Source organism: Neodiprion pinetum, chromosome 3 (genome assembly GCF_021155775.2).
Source record: "Neodiprion pinetum isolate iyNeoPine1 chromosome 3, iyNeoPine1.2, whole genome shotgun sequence".
Lineage (NCBI taxonomy): Eukaryota > Metazoa > Arthropoda > Insecta > Hymenoptera > Diprionidae > Neodiprion > Neodiprion pinetum.
In genome coordinates this window covers 27,971,245-27,983,925 of record NC_060234.1, presented here as the reverse complement: position 1 = coordinate 27,983,925, position 12,681 = coordinate 27,971,245, and the positions used below count along the sequence as shown (strand labels likewise).

The following is a 12,681-nucleotide window of genomic DNA, read 5'->3' as shown; positions in this document are numbered from 1 at the left end:
AAGCAACAGAATTATCCGAGCACTCCACATTAATCGAGGTGTATGCTCGGATAATACGGGAAAACTCGGATAAAACGAATGGAGCCGTTATGCCTATGCTGTACGGGCGAAGTATTATGCGATTGCTGCTTTGTTGCTTGTATGTAACAATGCTTTGTACCCCAAAGATTAATCTACGTTTGTTAGATTTTCACTTTTATGTACTTTTGCGATTAAATTTCGTTCTACCATTTCGAATTCATAAAGAGTGGTTATAAAATTTTTGAATTTTTTATTTCTACTGTGCTATTCGCGTTTTCGTTTATCCGAGGTACCTTCTCCCCACATTACTTCGGATAAACGTGCTTTTACTGTACTTTTGAATTGCCACTCACCTCGAATCTTGCTTCGTAGCCAATCACAAGACTTGAACATTGTATAAGTATAGGCGGTGAATGCGAGAATAAAATCACAGGCGAGGATTTATTCTGTATAAATTATTTGACTTTCTCGAGTGCAAACGAAGGTTTAAGGATCTATTCCAATTTTTGAGATAATGCCGAATTGGTGTATCAAGGCAAGCGCTGTAGTATAATAAACACGGAAAAAAAATAATTCGATGGACCAGCAATTTCTAGTGGAAATACAGAGACGGCAAGAAAATTTGTTACAACAGCTAAAATTTTCTAAGTCTCACTTCACTATTCTTTCAATACTATTGCTATTTCATTGTTAGTAAAAATTCGTGTTGTCTCCATATTAACAATGCAATTTGATGGTGTAGCGAATTATGTTTTTCCGTTAGAACGTTTCCAATAACTTTGATTTTGAAAATCAGAAAAAAGAATACTCTTTGGCTAATTAAGATTCGTGTAGAGAATTTTTGATCGTCTTGTATAAGAAGATTTGGACCAATAATTTATAGTACAACAATAGAAGAACAATAAATTATGATTTGAAAGTGAACTTGACCTTTCGTAACAATTGATCAGTCTGAAGTTGCTCATGTGGCAAAAAAACTTTGGACTTGTTTGGACGACACAAATAATGGACGTTTGAATAAAATTTAGTGGAAAATGTTATTTACTGAAAAACGCGATTTAAATCAACTCCGGTACAAACTGATATCAGATCCTTTATATGTGTGTGATGTTAGTAACATCTAGTTGTTACGTTGGTAGTACACGTCTGTACCCAAGTCCCAGGTTGGAAGGCACTGCAATAAAAATATATACGGAGTAAAATTGTGTCGTCATTATAATCCAGAGACATCGTCAATTCGATCATTTGAGTATAAACCGAAATATAACACATGAAACAATATTATCAACACTATCGGATATAAATCAATATACAAAATTATTGTGACTATCACAAGAAAATGATGCACTTCGATCAAGTGTCTTCGTGATATGCGTTGAATAATTGAACTTTACTGGTTAACCAGAACAATTCACGCCAAGTTTTTACTTTGTCCGTCAGGCTTACGAATTCTGTTGGGCTCTGTAAGTGTGAAACGTAATAACACGTAAGCATCTCGAATAAATTGGGTCAAGAATGCAGGTATTATGCAGGTTGAATGCAGGTTGCTAGTGAAAATTATTTGAATATTTACCTTGGTGTGCAATCAACGCGACTGGGAAATTCCTCGTGCAACTGTCCCATTGTTTGCGAATGAAACGAAGCGATCTCCCTCGTATAATATTTTCTGAAGACGAGAGTTATAAAACTGCGGTCATGGACTGGAACTGGATCATCTTGCCAAATCGATCCCCGCCTTGACTCGAAATACTCAGAGCGACGGAAGTTGCGACTTACCACACTGCGTAAAAAAAAGAGAAGGAAAAGCTTGACTTTATTGCAGCTGAAACATCATCGTTGGTCATAATTTGCGGATTGAGCCCAAAGTATAAATTGAACTGAATTAGTTTCTCGATATTACTAGAGCTCAATCGCTGTCGTCACAAAATTACACGTACACGTGATTATACCGAGTGGTTATCAATTATTGTAGACAAAGTTTTAGTACCACGTACGAATCAAAGTCTAAAAAAAAAAAAAGAAAAAAGAATTTAATTTGACTCTATAACGTAAAAATAGCGTTACAGCGTAAAAACGAGATAAATTCCCTTTTTACTCATCTACTCACAATTTGTCATTAACGAATTGATCGCGTGTTTAAATTTAACGAGGAAGTTAATCGTCGGATTTTATATAAGACGTTGCTGAATGTGGAGCGTCATGAAATAAAATTTCGTAAGAAAATTACAAAGTAATACAGTGAAAAATATAAAATTATTTTTTACACGAGGTAACCATGAGACAGAAGAATACTGCTTTCAAATACCAACCTCCGAAAATTCTTCTCTACAATTACATGCACGTAAGGATAGGACCGTAATTATTTTTATGTGTACGAATCACTAATAATTGTTTATGGCCGAGTAACATTTTCACCGGATATGGTTCTGGCCTTGCCTCCGGACATGCAATACCACAAATTACCTATACGTGGAAAAAAAAGAAATTTTCAAATTTGAATCCCTGTTGCATAAGTACCTTCGACACCGTCGACGCAGTGGCCGGAATTTGGAAAGCTTTCTTTATTCCCAACTCGTCGCGCCGTCATCGCCGACTGACCGCGGTGTTCCTTATAATAGAAAATAAAGAAGGACGCATAATTGGCAGGGCGACTATCGATCAAATTGAGATTCCCGAGTCTCCCTAAGGCGCCTGCAGATCTCCGTGGATAACGATAATTCCCAAAAGACGAATAGCGCCCGGCGTACGTATCTTACCTGCGGAGTCTGGGCCCGACTGGCCCCGGCAGTCTGGGATAATATATACGTGGTAGCACCGCGGATAGCTCCAGAGCAATAAGGCGGGTCGGGTCGTCTTCGGTGCAGCACGGCTTGCCGTGGGTGGCCGCTATGATTTGTTCCGCTATCTCCTCATCTCAATAGCGAAGTAATTCCACGTTGCGTGGGGGCCGAGCGGCCGGATCTGTGACACCTACGCGATCGGGCCCCTCGGTTTGGGCCCGTCGCTTCTCCCGGCTCGGCGTCGGGGGGGCCCATCGGCCGCTCGGTCAGGCCCATCGACTCGGAGCCAACCAGCGAGTCGGAGGCCGAAGCCACTCCCCGGTTCCAGCGTCTCTCAGCCGCCGGATTTTTTCCGCAGCGTCAAACGCCGCGAGAGCTGGAGCCCTCTGGAGATGCCGGGGCGAAGGAGTCGCGCGTATCTGATTTTCCGCCGAAGCCATGGCGGAGCTGGATCGGGAATTTTTACCGGCCTTAAGACGAGGCTTTATTGGCTGACCAATATCCGCCTGGCGTGGAGGAAGGAACGTTTTTCTTGCATTGTGCCGGGATGCAGGCCGGCTTACCATTCGGCGACGAAAAGGTACTTCGCGTGTTACGCGCTAATGCTGTGATATTAATTTTGAACGTGCTAATTGACCGACGTGTACAATTATCAAGTGATGAAATCCAGATTGTACGTACCGTACTAACAGGGAATCGATTATCTCTGTTTACACGCGCTGTAGATCTCGGGATATCTTAATGATTGCCCGAAACCATATACGCATATCGCGTCAGATTCACCTGCACGGTATAATGACTTGTTGGGTAACGTGTAACGTGTGCCGGTTGAAGCACAGACCGCTCGACACCGCGCGGTTAAAATAATTAGGAATCTTGATAATCGTGCTAAGCTTCCTTGTACCCGGAAGGCGTGTTAATTTAAGCCCGATCTATGGGCGATGGCCATTGAGCCAAGAGTCGAAATTCGATATGCTCAATTGTCGTGGAAGCCGTTGTATGATAGAGAATCTAAAGTGTGGCTGTTCCTGTTGACCGGCCACGACATGCATTTATCGAGAATTATGGTTTCGGCAATAATACCCGCTGCACGAACTTCTTCGTTCAAGGTGCATTTAAAAATTAATATTCATCATATTCAATCGTTATATCTACTCTGGTGTAGGTACTTGAAACGACCAGCGGTGACTTTGTAATTTATAGCTCAGTAAAATACAGCTCTGCAAGCTTAGAGGCGATGCTAGTGTGAAAATGACGGAAACGAATCACCAAAGAACCCACTCACATGATTATTCCATTCAAACAGTATAATAGCGTATATTTTAATTTATTTCAATAATTACGTAAACATTAATGTCAGAGATACATTCAAAATTGAGTGAACTTGACACTTACACAATAGCTAATTTCGCGCTTTCTACACTGTTGTGAGTTACAGTCGACACCATTAGCAGGCGTGAGTGACGTCCATCACTCTTACTTAGATATTTATCGCGTCGATAGATCTGCATAAGCACTTGTTGGAATGTGTAGATTACGAACGAACGAACGAATGAATTTAATAGCTCTGACGCAACAATTACCATTGGGTATGACATGCGTGTATTTTAGAGGCATAATGTCGTCTTGTATGATAAAATGATGCAGAAAATTTTTACAATGACTATCTTTTACCTGAAAATGATTATTATTTACGAAAATTTAATAAGGCTTCTATTAAAATTGGGTTTCACAAACTTTGCAGATTTTTTTTTCTATTTTTTTATGCTAAAAGATTAAATTGCAAGAGGATAGATGTATTTGTTTGGCCTGACGGAAATACAGTCATCTGATCGAAGGACAGTATATTTGTCAAGTCATGAGTTACTCCATTTACGTACATAAGTAAGAGAGATTGCTAGCATTGAATTGCATAAGTCACCGTCATAATTTATGAAGTCCACGCGGCGTAAGGCTGTGGTGATAAAAGTAGTCTAAGACCACCCAGTGACGGACTTTTGCTTGCAAACACCTACAATAGAGTAGGAAACAAGGAAATACATTATCGCTTCAATAAATTATACAATCACGGACAGACCAGTGAATTCTTATTCGCATTACTGTAAAGGATGTGAATGAATTTCACAATTACTGTACACCCGATTGAGGGGATGAAGTTTCGATGATTTGACGAAGTCCCTTAACCTGCAAGTGCAGGTGATGCAGAGCAGCTGCAAAGCTGTTGTCAGTGTTGGCGGGACATTCAAAATGGCATGTAATATAAATGTCCGACGGTTCGCCCTGATACATTTCAGGACACTGCAATGTTCATCGTGTCATCTCCAAGGTCCGAATGACTCGATGGTGCATTAACGGCTGATTTTTATTGGACGTGAAATTTCATGACTTTGAAGATAATTGGTATAAATCCTTGATCAACCCTCTCGATCGAGAGTGACGTTTTGGCCGCGACGCGATCGCGGGCCGAAAGTGACGGGTGAATCGGCCGCGGGCGTTTCGTCTGCAAGAAGAGAAACAGGCAGTAAGGTACAACAACGAGAAGTAAAACGGGTCTAAGAAGTCAAACGGAAAGTTCCCCATGGCAGCCGATGCCTGCAATGTCGTCACGTGGTGTGGCCGCTGTAATTTCGGTTGAAACATGCGCGACTCCAGGGGTTGACACTAATGAAACGGCCCCCGACGATCCAAGCTTTCTCCCCGTCTGTCGTACGCCGCGGTTTCGCCTCTGCCATCATCACGTGTTCGTGTGCTTGGTGCGTTGGAGAAAATAAACGCCGCTGCTGGAAGATGAAGAGACTGTAGGGCGAGAGTGGGAGAGTTATGTCTGTGTGTACGGTGAAAATTCGGAGGGGGGAAAGAGAGGGAAAGAAAGCGAGAAGGGGAATACAAACGGAGAACACGCTGCAGGGACACGGGGTACAGAAACGGAGGAAGGGGGAGGAGGGTGGGAGACAAAGAAGCTGCGGAGAGAGAGAGAAATTAATTAGCTTCCTCTGCGTTACCGAAAAAGAGTTCAAAGGAAGTGGCGGCGCAGACTGTGGCACATGTACATGCATAACCTACGTCATATCCATGTATATCCTACCTACCCGTACCTTATATACCTACCTTCTACGTATCTACGTTGTACGTACATACCGCGTAAAGGAACGCGGTGGAAACTCCCTCGCATTACGGTGTAGGTAGGTATAGTAGGTATACGTATAACGGGGTAAAATGGCGGCCGTGTTCTTCGCGGATACGTGAGTTTGGATAACGCGTGTCGGCAAGAATCGGAAGAAGACTGCACTCCGGAAGGAAAATTGAAATGCGATCGGAGTGGTGCAGACGCGGGAAAAGGAATCGTTCTGATATTCTGAGCCACGACGGGTGTCGTTGCTGGCAATGCGCGTTGTTGTTTGTTGACGAACATTTTTAGGAACAGTTATTGGATGACAAATCGGTAATAACGAATCGTTCGTTTTCATTCTTTCTCACTCACCCACGTGACCGTCAGGTTATCGCGCTCTCAGTTTCACTCTCCAACTTCTGCAGTTGTAAAATCTTTGTAATAAATTGATGTTTAGAAAACATTCTTCATTACAAGTTGGCGCAGAATATTAATCGTCGTTCGGTAAGCTCTGTTATTGTATATTTTACAATTATGGATGAATTGTGAATACAAGAACTGATGTAGAATTTTGAAATTCTTCAATGGTTTATCATTTCACCGTGTCGTTTCTACATGTCACGAATCACTGTGTAGAATGAATGCGATGCATGTAATTATAGCCTTACACTGATATGATTGAAAATTTTCGTTCCGAGACTAGCTACATAATCATGATTTTTCGTCCAACATTCATGTACAAATCTACAAAGCTGCTTTGCTCATTAGAATTATGAAAAAGAATACTGCAGAAAATTTTGATAACGATTGGAGGTATCGAAAAGTGGTTTCTGCAATAATTCTGTATGAACATTTAGAGAAATTTCGAGTCGCCGTTACCGTACAGTCCTTAATTGTTTTCATTTTTCACCTCACTCGATAATAAACATAGGTATTAAAGTAAAAAACAGATTTAATATTGCAATAACCAGAAAATAAAGTATATTGATAACTGATCATTTTTTTTGTTCTAATTCGAACGATATTCAAACGGTCATTATAACGATATTGATTTTATCAGAATTTCCAAGTAACCATAACGAATGAAATTTGTCTCAGCGAAAACGTTCGCTGCCATGAAAAATATGAAAGCTAGAACCGTGCTCCGCAAGGGTGGCTGAAATTGATAGACGAACAATAGAACGAAGATAAGAAAACGTGGATCGCGGCACATAGCAATAACAGCTATAGCTGTGGATATGTAAACGCGGCTGTATATACGCGACGTAGGCTACGTCGGGCTAATCCACTTTGGAGGAAAATAAGGCCATCGAGTAAGCCGGTGAGCCAACCCCTCGGTTTAGAGAAACGGGAATCTTCTCCTGCACCCCGCGCGGCGGGCGTTGCGGGAATAAAATAAACCCCGGCGCGGTTGCTCGGGCGAGTTATACGCAAAGACTTTCCGTCCCCTTTCGCGTTCGCTAGTGTCATCGTCAGGGGGCGCTGCGGTTGACACAACGACACCCCATCCCATTCCACCCCCGGCGCAAAGTCGAGTCGAGTCGAGTCGAGGCACTCCGTCCTCCACCCAGTTCATTCCGAGCAAACAAAACACTGTCTCAATCAGCCGCTCCCGCCGCCCCCTCCACCCCCGCCCGATGCCGCGATTTAACTCCGGGCCCCGGGGGCTGAGGGGGGCATGGCACCAGCGCCGTTTGACCCCTTAAATCCGAGTTCGATCCCGGGGGTGGAAAATGTAACGAGAATCTCGAGGACGGCGCGTGCTGCGTGGTGCCGCGGTGGCAGAGTCACTAAATTTCGCTCGCTGCTAGCTGCTGGGATATATCCGAGCAGCACCGAAGGAGGATTTAAAATTTAAATTTTATTTGATTATATTTGAATTTAATTTCGCTACCCGGCCGGGGGCGCGGAGGTCCCGCAAGGTTTCTCCCGTTGGTGGTCTTTCCCTCCAGAACGAGGCGAGCTTCGCTTCAGCTACGATCCTCAACGCGCGCATCGCCGACACAGCGTTTGTTCACCGCGGACGCCTTTCCAATCGAAACTGACAAAAAAATGGTGCGTCATTCCCCTCCCACTTGGATTTATGCACTCTGCACCATCCGATGTTGTACCTTGACTATCGCTACTTAATTTCACGGAATACCGTTGTTATACTTCTCCGATTTCAACGAAAGGATCGAGATCTTTTTACTCGATTAAACATGTTTTCTGCATTTCTTTCTTAGACCCACCATAAGTCTGCGGATACTAAGCAGAGCGTTATTTCGAACTTTTTGGTTCTCATCCCCCGATTCAGAACCTTGAGAGTACTATCTTTTTCATAGTCCGACCCCTTGTGGACCTTAACGTCCTATTATAACCTATGACCCGTAGAGGTTTTAAAGATGTCCTATTTTGAACCTAACCGTCGAAGAAACGGAAATATTGGCCAAGTTTAGGTCTAGAATAGGTTTTCTTTTCAATACAAAGTTAATCCTTCACAGGTCCTACCGCGTCCTGCCAAATGCAGGACTTTCAGGCGTACACGAGGCTCTAAATTTCAACTTTGGTACCTACACTGATCAGCAAGCAAGAATTTCATCTCGTCGGCTTTCCAAGCTTCCAGTGTATCTACACCTGTAGCATGTTTAAGTTACAGGATTTTGACTAGCGTTCCAATTGCCAATTGATTATTTATGCGATGTTCCACGATCTTGATCTATCGGTTCTTCATCTTCGATTTATAACCGGCATCAACCCGAATCATTGTGAATTGTTTTCCTTGCAGGGAAGTTTCTCCAAACCATCAGTTGCTCAATTCTTCAATGCCTTTGCGTTGAGGAGCGCAATTTACCTGAAAGCATATCACATTAGAGTAGTAAGAATTCCAGAATTTCAGAAAAATTTTCAAATCCGAGAAGTCATATGTCATGAAATTCCTGAACCTGCGTTGAAATCTCTTCAAATGTAACAAAAAGCATATTTTAAAAATAGATCGTGGAAAATATTATAGCCGTTTAAACGTGATTTCAGAGAATTATCGATCTTCCGTTATACCTATATACGTGAGAAAAAGTGAGCGAAAAATAAACGACAAAACGACCAGGCGAGCGAAAAACAAAAAATCAAAGGTGGATAAAAAAGGTTGAAATTACGAGAAATAAAGAATCGCTGAGTGATGCGGCAATTAGCGAAGTTGTAGAGCCTCGTCCGTTTTTCCTAACTCCTTTTCTCCCTCTCCCCCTTCCACTCCCTTTCCGCCATGCGAACGCGTCCTCCTCTCTTCGTCGGCGTTCTTACCGCCCCGAAGAAAGTTACTGCTGCTGCGTTGGCGTGACACCTTCTCGGTCCCCATCGTCGCTGGGCCTCATGGAACGGGGCCGACAAAGACTTGCCGGGACAATGAGACACGCCTGGGACGTCATAGCTCTCCAACGGTCCCTCACTCGTCTCTCCTTCGGTCGGATCTCTATACCCCATATCCGGTGTTTTGACGGATAACCGTGAAATTCATCGGGACGAAGATAAGACACGTGGTTATTTTCATTCCATGCGGGATCGACGGAAAATTACCGTTAATACGTTTGGAAGTGGAGGTGTAATATAATGCGAAATTTAATCCATTTTTATTGGGACTATGATGCGCAATTATCATCACTGTCGGTGAATCTGCGATGAAATAAAACGTCTCGTTTTTGATTCAGGCACCTTATCATTCACAATTGTTATTATATATGCGCTGCAAGTCAAAAACAAAAATGGCATTGATCCGCTACTGAAAATAAAGTAAGACAGTAAAGTTTCTGATGATGTTCTACCGTTTTGAATAACCATAAACAGTAAAATAATTAGGAGATACGAACGTATAATAAGGATCGTGATAACTGCTAATTAAAAACTTAGGTAACTTCGGCCTGTGAGTGTAAACAGGCTACAGTTAGGTATAGGTACGGTACGCACCTGCTTTTCCAAATTATCAAATTACGAAACACAAGAAATATCAAGCTTCGTTATTCGGGCTACAGGAATCCAACGCTCTTGATTATTTGAGAATTGATTTCCTCTCTATACGGGAAAACAATGGACACGTTACGTGTTCGATTAGCATGCGTAATTTTTAGGAGCATGCATGGTAATTACAGTTAGCATAGGGTACCTATCGATTTCCTCAAAGACGTGTGCAGCACTCTTGGATTGTATATATAAATTAATATCTGTACGTAGATTACAGTGCATAATAAATCGGCAAGATTTGGGCGGTGGGCGTCTCGGTGGCGAGACTCTGTATAAAACCTATTCTAATATCCTTTACGATTAGGAAAAGAGAATACCGTTTAGTCGGTTGACCCGGCGACTCGGATAAGGATGACGCGGCAATCCGCGGTGGCGTCTGCGGCGGCCGGGACCCTCTGGAGTTGATTTCATCCCGGCCACGGGATTTTCATGTCCGGCCCTCCCGACTTAGCATAGATTAACTCGCGGACGCGGTTTAACCTCTCTCTCCCTCCCCCCCTCTCTCTCACTCTCTCTCTATATACATACACGTTCCTCCCCCCCTCCTTCGCTCCCCTTCTCGCCGTCCTTACTCAACCCTCGGGTATGGGTTTCACCGCTATATGTATTGCGCCTAATTCTAGATCGGATTGCCCGTAAATGACGCGCCTCAATTACCCGACGACCTCCCATGGTGTCTAACGAGGAAAAGTTTCATCACCGCCTCTTTTTAGACGGAATCAATTTTCGCGCTGCCGAATTATCGAGCCCTCAGGACTGTCTCAGCAGACTCCGAAATCTGTTCTACTTCGATGCAAATTCGTTAATATTTAATCATTTGTATCGCAACTGGGTCGTTGCGTACAAAAAGACATCCATATTTTTTTTTTTTTTTTTTTTACGTTTTCCTTAAAACACGCAACTGCGATATCTCAGAGATGACTCACCGTTAGTTTAAACTTTGGACCAGATTATTCCGCAATGTACGCGACAGAGATTTGCGGAGAAACTAGGCGAGATGCGGTTTTGCTTTTTGTCTTCAATATATCGGTATACGCTCATTACTAAGCATCTATTTCGAGCGGTGCTGTTTAGGGCTGAATTATAATCCTTTCGCAGACGGAATATGGAGTGGGCTCGTATTTATAGACAGAGACCCCGCGCCTTTTCAGCATCATTGATTTTCTCGAGGCTGGAGAGTTCGGCGAGGCGTAGGCCCACCTCCCTTAGGATTCCCATACGTCCTGGGCCCTTCTGGATGGAAGGCGTAGGCGCGCGTTGGCGGCGGCAACACGACGGGTATAAGGTACCTACTGGCGGTAAAATAATTCAGTCTTAATTAGGATTTACGCGGCAGCAGAGAACAATTAAAACATAAGACAGTAGCCGGAGAGACAATCGTCGCGAGGCTCGCGAAGTTATTGACCGAATCGTGAACGGCCCCAGGGAATTCCGGAGGGTAACGTTTCGTCGAAGGAGTTACCGAGGCCACGTGACGTTTGCGGGGATACACGTGCCCTCTTTTGCCGAATTATTTTTCCCGCCCTCAACAACGCTCGACTCGAAACTCGAGGCGAATTCGCGCCGATGAACGGGACAAAATTTTCGAGACTCGGTCTCGCCTCTTTTAATTACAAACCGCGAACCCCGGCTGTAACGCATCGCGACACGTCAGTGTATAGGGAACGACGTCGAGGCAAACTGCTCGGCGATTTTTTGCCCGACGAGGACGACACTGCTTCGCTTTTTAAACGGATCTTTTTCTCCGGGTTGTCAGCTCCTTCTATCGCCAATGCGAATTCCCTCGGGACGACTTGTTCGTATGAAAAACGAACGCGGCGACGAAAGCACTTGAATGAAACCTCCGAGGCCAAAGGTGCGCGTATATCGCCTCCCGACGACCGACGTTTCGACGTCTCGACGTACCTGCCTCATTCATAAATCTACTCGTTCGCTTTTATAGATTAGACAAAGACAAGGTCGTCGGAAGGTGATCGGAATCGACTGTCGAGCAAGCCGGACCACCCTTTCACATCAAAGCCTCTCGGAGTGGCTCTTTTATGCGTTACCTGTATCTTCGAATGTGTAATCGGTGAGTAGATACGGAATCGTATCAATTTTACATAATACAATGAACAAAGGAAATTTAATTTCAAAAGCTGGAACATCGTTCAATCTCTGTGACGCGGAAGTATCCTGTTACGCGTCGGTAAAGGGACTTGGGATGTATCGTAGACAAGCTTACGCTGTCTCGAATTGAGGTCGAATAATTTACTTCGCAGACTTAGTTTCATCGGTTCAGAGAGTCGAAAAGGATCGACAATTTTCGTCAATTTACTTTCGATCTGTCCAAGTGGTTTGTAGTATTTTTTTTTCTCTGTACGTAGCGGATATCGCGTGATTTTTTTTTATTCTTCAAGTACATTCGACAGTGAAAGTTGAAATCCGAGTACGACTTTCGCGAGATTTGGAGAGGTTTAAAGTCTCATCGCTGCGCAGCTCGATGACTGTGGAATCAAGTTCAACGATGTCCACTGTCATATTACGGTGTACAACTCGCCAGAAGCTTTTGTTTGAAAGACGTTGTGACCGATCCAAACCAGAATCGGGCAATTGATAGGTGGGATTGAGTTGGAATCATTCGATACCACATACAAGTAGCATCGATCATTTACGGTCATATCATCGCATTCATACAAATGACGGCTCTGTCACAAACGATACAAAACTGTTTCATCAGGTTTAATCGTAATATAAAATTTGAATTGATTTTTTAAGCAATCGGCTATTGAAAAGTTT

At 43.4% G+C, this 12,681-nt stretch overlaps 2 long non-coding RNA genes across 2 annotated transcripts; both read right to left on the bottom strand.

Annotated features, from left to right (window-relative positions):
* Positions 1-1,368: 1,368 nt before the first annotated feature.
* On the bottom strand, positions 1,369-2,841 carry LOC124213822 (uncharacterized). Its single transcript, XR_006881989.2, has 4 exons — positions 2,778-2,841; positions 2,539-2,629; positions 1,595-1,801; positions 1,369-1,482 (listed from the first exon to the last, which is right to left on the bottom strand). It is a non-coding gene; the product is annotated as an uncharacterized lncRNA (long non-coding RNA).
* A 1,328-nt stretch (positions 2,842-4,169) lies between these two features.
* On the bottom strand, positions 4,170-9,208 carry LOC124213823 (uncharacterized). The gene is made up of 3 exons (XR_006881990.2): positions 9,045-9,208; positions 8,467-8,743; positions 4,170-5,581 (listed from the first exon to the last, which is right to left on the bottom strand). It is a non-coding gene; the product is annotated as an uncharacterized lncRNA (long non-coding RNA).
* Between the last annotated feature and the right edge of the window lie 3,473 nt (positions 9,209-12,681).